The 7,689-nt window shown below is 39.3% G+C and overlaps 1 pseudogene; it reads left to right on the forward strand.

Annotated features, from left to right (window-relative positions):
* The first annotated feature begins 4,820 nt into the window (after nucleotides 1–4,820).
* Nucleotides 4,821–7,656, forward strand: LOC106322827 (annotated as a pseudogene).
* The last annotated feature ends 33 nt before the right edge of the window (nucleotides 7,657–7,689 follow it).

The raw sequence follows: 7,689 nt of genomic DNA on the forward strand, positions 1-7,689 counted from the left end.
TTCCGAGGAACCCCAATTTTGTGTTTCCTCGGAATTTCCTCAGAAATTCCTCGGTATATTCTGAGGATTTCATTTTCCGTCGGAATGTCCGTCAGAATACCGCTGTTTTATTGTAGTGCTCTAATCTACTACGTTCAGTGATCTAATATTAGATCCAAGAACCCATCATGATCCTTTTTCCCTTATATTTTGTGTTCCCAGTTCCCACACAAGGAACCCAAAAACACTTATGCTAAATCTCTTTTTATTTTTAAGTGATGCTGAATACAAAGCACTCCACAACACTCAGTACATTTTATAGTTTGCTCTAACCAATTTTTCAAGGAAAAAATAGTCTCAAATCTTATACGAAGTTTTTTGGAAATTTTTTCTCACCAAGAATACACAAATTTCTTAATCTAAACAAACTGAAAGAGGAGTTTTTATCTAGGTAATGAAACAGAAAAACAACTATGTGTTGCTTCTCCAAGATACATCTTTGGATTCTTAGCCTCCAAATAACTTCTAGTTCAACTCTAGTCTCCAAATCAGCAACTAAGCTTCGTTTCATATATCACTTCTTATACTATTTTGTGTAGCATTTCACGACTAGTATTTGAACACTTGAAATAGTTGAATTTTCCGGCTTCTACTCAGTCATTACTGCACAAACAATTACCTTAACCTTAACAATAATCTATCAACTAAAATGTAGAATTCATAAACCATCAAACCACCATTACTTAGTTTGTTTAATTATGTCGGTTTTTATATTAGGGATTGTTGTCGTTTTCATTTCATTAAACTTCTAGCAGTAAAAATTATATTTCAAATCAAGGTTTCGTGTATCCTTACATAAACTATCTAATTGAATGTATTTTCTTACTCTGTTTTATCTAAAAAAATCCATTAATAGTATTTGTCGAAGAAATCACTTGTGCTATGCTTACAAGAAAACACGGTCGTATGGCAAAAACATCCCTGATGTTTGGACTGAACGTCTTTATGGGCAGATTAAGATGTTTATATTTTTTGACAGCAACAAAAATGTTAATATATAGCAACATTGTTATTAGTATTACACATAGCTAAATAGTAACTTCTAAAGTATTTGCAGAATGAGTGAATGAGTGAAATATAGTGACTAGATTTTAAAACTATGAGCATATATACTGGTAGATACTCAACGAACATAAAAGTAGGAGAGAGGGTTTGTATATAAATGGTTTAAGAGTTTCTAAATATATTTAATTAAATTCTATTAAAATTTTAGTATTATTGAGTGATATGAGCATATATATTGGTAGATATTCAATGAACATAAATCCTCACTAATTATTACAAACTGGAGTTGAAGTGGATACTTTGTGAAGCATTTAGGGAGGAGGAGCTGTATTGGCAACAAAAGAGTCGAGTCTTGTGGCTGCGAGCGGGAGATCGAAACACAAAGTACTTTCATGCGAAAACAAAGCAACGGCGAACCCGCAATAGAATTACTCGCCCAAGAAACTCTATGCATCAATGGGTAAGCAATGAAGACGAAATCGAGACAGTAGCTACTGATTATTTCCAGCAGTTGTTTACTACTACGAACCCATATACTATTGATGAATCCCGCCGGTTGATTACCGCGACAGTTACTGAAGAGATGAACCAGCGCCTTTTATGCCTCTCTAAAGATGAGGAGATTAGAGAAGCCACCTTTGCCATAAATCCTGAAAAAGCTTCAGGTCCTGACGGCATGACTAGCTTTTTTATCAACGCTTCTGGAGCTCGGCGGGGAAATATGTTTGCTGTATGGTTAGAGGCTTCTTCGAGACAGGAGAGCTTTATGTGAGACTGAATCGAACAAACATCTGCCTGATACCAAAGACTGATAGACCGGAGACAATGACCGAATTCAGACCAATCAGTCTATGCAATGTCGGATATAAGATCATCTCAAAGATCCTATCATCGAGATTGAAACGCATACTCCCAAAGATTATATCAGAGACACATTCAGCGTTTGTGGCAGAGAGACTCATCACAGATAATGTTATGGTGGCACAAGAGATGTTTCACGCTCTCCGTACGAACCCGGGCTGCAAGGGAAAGTTTGTAGCGATCAAAACTGATATGAGCAAAGCTTACGACCGAGTCAAATGGAGTTTTATGGAAGCTCTACTTTTGAAATTCAGTTTTGACCAGCTATGGGTGGCGAGGATTATGAAATGCATTAACTCGGTCTCGTATCAGGTGCTGGTTAACGGAGAAGCAAAGGGGAACATTATACCTTCGCGGGGACTCAAACAAGGCGATCCTCTGTCCCCCTTTTTGTTTATACTGTGTACTGAAGTCTTGATCTCGCATATAAGACAGGCCGAGAGAGACAAGACCATTACATGCATCAAGATTGCTAGAGAGAGCCCAACTATATCTCATCTGCTTTTTGCAGACGACAGCCTTTTCTTTTGTAGAGCAGAGGAAACCCAATGTAAAGAATTGGTTCGTATCATTGACGTCAATGAGAAAGCCTCAGGACAACAACTGAATAAGTCAAAATCTTCAGTTATGTTCGGTTCTAAGGTCATAGTGTCCATAAAAACTGATCTGAAAAGATCACTTGGTATTAACAAAGAAGGTGGAATGGGGATGTACTTGGGTATGCCGGAAAAGATTTGTGAAACGAAGAAACAAGTATTTTCTTTCGTACAAGAGAGAATGAATGGAAGAATAAACTCATGGCCATGCAAGCTCCTATCGAAAGGTGGGAAAGAGGTACATATTAAATCTGTATCACAGGCGGTGCCGACCTATGTGATGTCTTGTTATTTGTTACCACAAGATATTTGTAACAAACTCTCCGCCGCAGTGGCACGCTTCTGGTGGAGTACAAGTAACAACAATCGAGGACTGCATTGGGTTGCATGGGATAAGATATGTGTACCAGTAGAAGAAGGAGGTCTGGGTTTTCGAGACTTTAGAGATTTTAACCTGGCGCTACTTGCTAAACAAGTGTGGCGACTCATGGTGCATCTACACTCCCTGTTAGCGAGGGTTTTAAAAGGACAGTATTACAGACATTCGAACTCACTTCTAACAGAGAAAGCAAACTCCCTGTCCTTCGGGTGGAATGGCTTAATGGCAGCAAAACTGATTCTGATAAACATGATTACAAGAACCATTGGAACATGCGCAAAGACGAAAGTATGGGAGGATGCATGGATCCCTACTGATCATGCCCGGGCAGCGAAACCGAAGTCTTTGGATTTTGATAAAGACCTCAGAGTCCATCACCTCATAGATTCCGATAGGAATGAATGGAAAACTGACTTCATACATGAAGTAATAGCTGATGAGGATGTTCCACGTATTTTATCTTTAAGAATCAGTAAAACTGGGCGCAAAGATGGATATAGCTAGAACCACACCAACTCGGGATACTACACGGTGAAATCTGGTTATGCTATTGCAGTAGAACAAAGAAGGAAGATGCATGGGATAATGATCCCTGAACTGAGCTGTAATGGTCTGAAGAAGGAAGTCTGGAAACTTAAAGCCCCGCGGAAAATAAAACACTTTCTTTGGCAAGCATTATCCGGTTATATTTCGTCAGCAAGTAAACTTAAGGAGAGACACTGTGGAACTGACTCGACCTGTCAACGGTGTGGTGCTGAGAATGAAACGAAAAACCACATTATTTTCGAGTGCCCACCGGCAGTCCAATGATGGGCACTATCGTCGGTTCCATCACCTCCGGGGGTCTTCCCGTGCTCTTCTATCTTTGTTAACTTTGATATACTCCTACATGTGCTAATAGATCCAAACAGGCCAGCGAGTGTATCGTTGGTTCCCTGGTTGATCTGGTATTTGTGGAAAGCACGAAACGACAAATGCTTAACAACATAGACACTCTGCAACTTGCCGGACATGAAGCTAAAGCATGGTTGCTAGCACAAGCTCTGCCGGAGCCTAACCTGGACCAAGACAGTAACAAAAATAAAGATGGAGAAGCTAATGGTCAAGAAGCGAGTGGAAGATGGAGATGCCAGTTTGATGCGTCATGGACAGAACAAGACACTGGAGCAGGGTTGGGTTTTATCATGTTCGATGGGGACACAATAGTCATGAGAGGATAGAAGAAACACATCAATCCATATCAACCCCTCTACATGCAGAGGTGGAGAGTCTTATCTGGGCTATGGAAGAGCTTAGGGGTTGTGGCTTCCAACAGGTGAACTTTGAATATGACTGTCAACAGTTAGTACAAATCATACGATCCTCCAAGCAATGGCCATCACTGGATCCTGAAATCGATACCATTGCCTCTTTGAGTGCAACCTTTACCTCTTTTTCTTTAAGCTTTATTTCACGTTCTTTAAACATCCGTACAGATTCTCTTGCGAAAGAGGTCCCGATCACGAGACTTAAACTACTTGCTTGTAGACGTTTTGGTTGTTGAACCGCTAGCTCTAGAAGCCAGTATGTTTGGACCAATTTGATTTTGAAATGAAATTTTTTATGATAAAAAAAAAAATTATTACCAACTGCTGTAACTGCTAAACTGCTATAGACTGAATAATATAAATGTTTAAATGTTAATGTTATTTTGACCTCAAATCGTTCTATAGTTAGCTCATCGAATGCATTGAAATATTCTTATAATATGTTACAATAATATCTTAGGAAATATACCCACTCGGAAGCATGCCACTTGCCGGTCAATTCAAAGCATGTGCGTGTAAATATAATATCTTCGAAACCACGTGAAGATATTGGATATTTACATCATTTTTTCGTTTGATATATAAATAAAGAAAAACCAAACTCTAAAGAAAAGAAAAAAAGACAACATTTCAGAGCACAAGCTTCATCTCAGAGGGTTTTGTGTTAGTATAACATCTACAAAAGGAGTTGGTCAGGAGAACCAACAAAGGAAATATATTTCTTTTTTTTTCTTTCACAAAACTACAAAAAAAATAACCAAGAAAGAAAGAAAAAACGAAGAACACAAAGGGAAAAAAAATGCAAGCTGCTTCGGTAAATAGCTTCTCTTTGTTCGATGTTGTTGTTGGAAGTTTTTCATTCGGTTAAACAACGAACCAATCCTCATTTTATTTACTTTTATTTTAGTCTCTTAGTTTTCTGGTATTTATTTTTTAATTCACAAAAATTCTCAATGTTTTGTTCTTTCTAGAGCTTAACGACCGTGTCCTCCTCGAATCCCTCGTCTTATACATACACATTAAGACAAGGAGAGCTTCATGGGGTTTTCCTTTTGGTTGTTTAAACTTTTAATTTTGAAAAAAAAAATTGGAAAATAAAATCTGAGCTTTATCGACCTCTTTTGTTCTTGCGGATCGTGAGTACATGTTTTACATGCTTCTTTTCCATAGAATCTTTTTAACTTTTGTCTTCGTGTTTGTCTGAAATCTGATCTGCAGCTCTCAAAGAATTGGCGTTTTGATAGTACTGTGGGTCCAGAAGACATAGATCCTTCTTTATTTCAAGGTACGTATATCTTCTTCTTGTCGACGTGAATGTCTTTTTGTCTTCTCATTGTTCTAGTTCGACGCGTTTATATGCTTTTAGGTCATTAACGCTACGTCGTTTTAATTCATCGGAACTGTTGAAACATGATCGTATACGCTTATTGATGCGCCATTGTGAATATATTGGTTGTTCTTGACAAATTGTGAATACATTTTACCCAAAAATGTCATAATAATTTTTTTTTTGTTTATTCTTATTCATTTATACTTGGCAATACGATTGCTTTTGGCTTTTGCAGGTGTTACGTGCACTGACTTTCCCAAAAAGAAAGGCTTGAGTGTAAGTGAGAGGAGGGAACTGATCCACGCATTGTCCAAGCAGCCAGAAGAAGCATCAGAGCTTTTAAACTCATGGAGCCGAGATGAGATAATGAAGATCATATGTGCAGAGATGGGGAAAGAGAGGAAGTACACTGGTCTAGCCAAACCAAAACTCATAGAAACCCTACTCAAACTTGTGTCTCGTCCTCTCGGAGAAACCTCTCGTCCTGACCGTAAAAACTCGAAAAAGAAACGGAAGACGACCAGTTACATCATTTGCTGCGAGAATGTAGCTTGTAGAGCTGCGCTTGGAACCGAGGATACCTTATGCAGGAAGTGTTCTTGCTGCGTTTGTCAGAACTATGATGAAGATAAAGATCCGAGTCTATGGATTACTTGTGAGGCTTGTGGACTGTCTTGTCATTTGGAATGCGCTTTGGAGCAAAAGAGGTATGGGATTGGGTGTGATGATGATGAAGTAGGAAGAGCGCTTGATGGTAGGTTTTATTGCGTGTTTTGCGGCAAAGATAATGACTTGCTCGGGTAAGAATATATGGATATACAATGAACATAGATTGTTTGGAGGATGTGTAATGTAATATTATGTGTGTGTACTTACAGATGCTGGAGGGAACAAGTGAAGGTGGCGAAAGAGACTCAACGTGTGGATGTTCTTTGCTACCGTGTTTCTTTAGGACAGAAGCTGCTGAGAGGTACAAGGAAGTATCGATATCTATTGGAACTCATGGACGAGGCGGTGAAGAAGCTGGAGGGTGATATGGGTCCGTTATCGGGTTGGGCGATGAATATGGCTCGCGGTATCGTCCAAAGACTTTCTTCAGGATCACAAGTTCAGAAGCTGTGTTCTCTGGCAATGGAAGCTCTGGACAAAATGGTCTCACCACCATCAGAATCTGTTTCAGGGCAAGGTTAGTTTTCTCTTCACACATTGTAATGTTTTGGAGTCCGAAGATGTTGACTTTAGTTCTCGTTAGGTGACAAGCTGAGCGTGAGAGTGGAAGAGATTCAAGCAAGATCAGTCACTGTGATATTAGACTCGGAGGAGCCGTCTTCTTCACAAAACCAGACCACTGGTGTGAAGGATGATGAAGATGAAGCTGGGAACATTCAAAGCCTATTGATTAACTCTAGCAGTGGTCTTTGCAGTAATCCATCTTTACCGGAAGATGAATTTAACAATGTCCTTATCAGCTGCTGCAAAGAAAATGGTGACAATGACAACATTGAAGTAGAATCTGAGCTTGAAGACGAGAGGCTCATAACAAGGGAAGTTAACGAGCCAGAGGGAAGAGGCTTGCTTGTTGTAACACCCTGCCGAAGAGATGCTTGTAAGGGCAAGCAAGAAGGGAACAAAAGATCCAAATCAAGAACAGCAACCGTGAACGAGAAACCTGAGACCAATGTAGCAAATGGAGTTGGAGGAGATAAAGACTTGGTTCACGTCGTCAAGACCATCAGATGCTTAGAGAAAGAAGGGCATATAGACAAGAGTTTCCGGAAAAGGTTCTTGACATGGTATAGCTTAAGAGCAACTCATCGTGAAGTTAGAGTTGTGAAGCTTTTTATTGAGACATTCATGGATGATCTGCCCTCTTTGGGACAACAGCTTGTGCATACATTCACAGAATGCATGTTCAACAAAAGATCATCAGCAAGTGGTGTTGTACCTGCTGGAATCTGCCTCAAGCTCTGGCATTAAATCTTTTGAAATCTCTCTCAATTTTCTTAATATTCTAAAAACCATAACGATGTCTTATGTAACATTGCTTCCTTCTAATGTATAGTGCAAAACTCAAAACGAACATGCATAAAATCAACTAGATCATAGTCTGAAGATATAGCCGGGGAGATTACACACATGACATTAACAATTCTAAAATCCCCCCCCCCCCCC

Source organism: Brassica oleracea, chromosome C2 (assembly GCF_000695525.1).
Source record: "Brassica oleracea var. oleracea cultivar TO1000 chromosome C2, BOL, whole genome shotgun sequence".
NCBI classification, from domain to species: Eukaryota; Viridiplantae; Streptophyta; class Magnoliopsida; order Brassicales; family Brassicaceae; genus Brassica; species Brassica oleracea.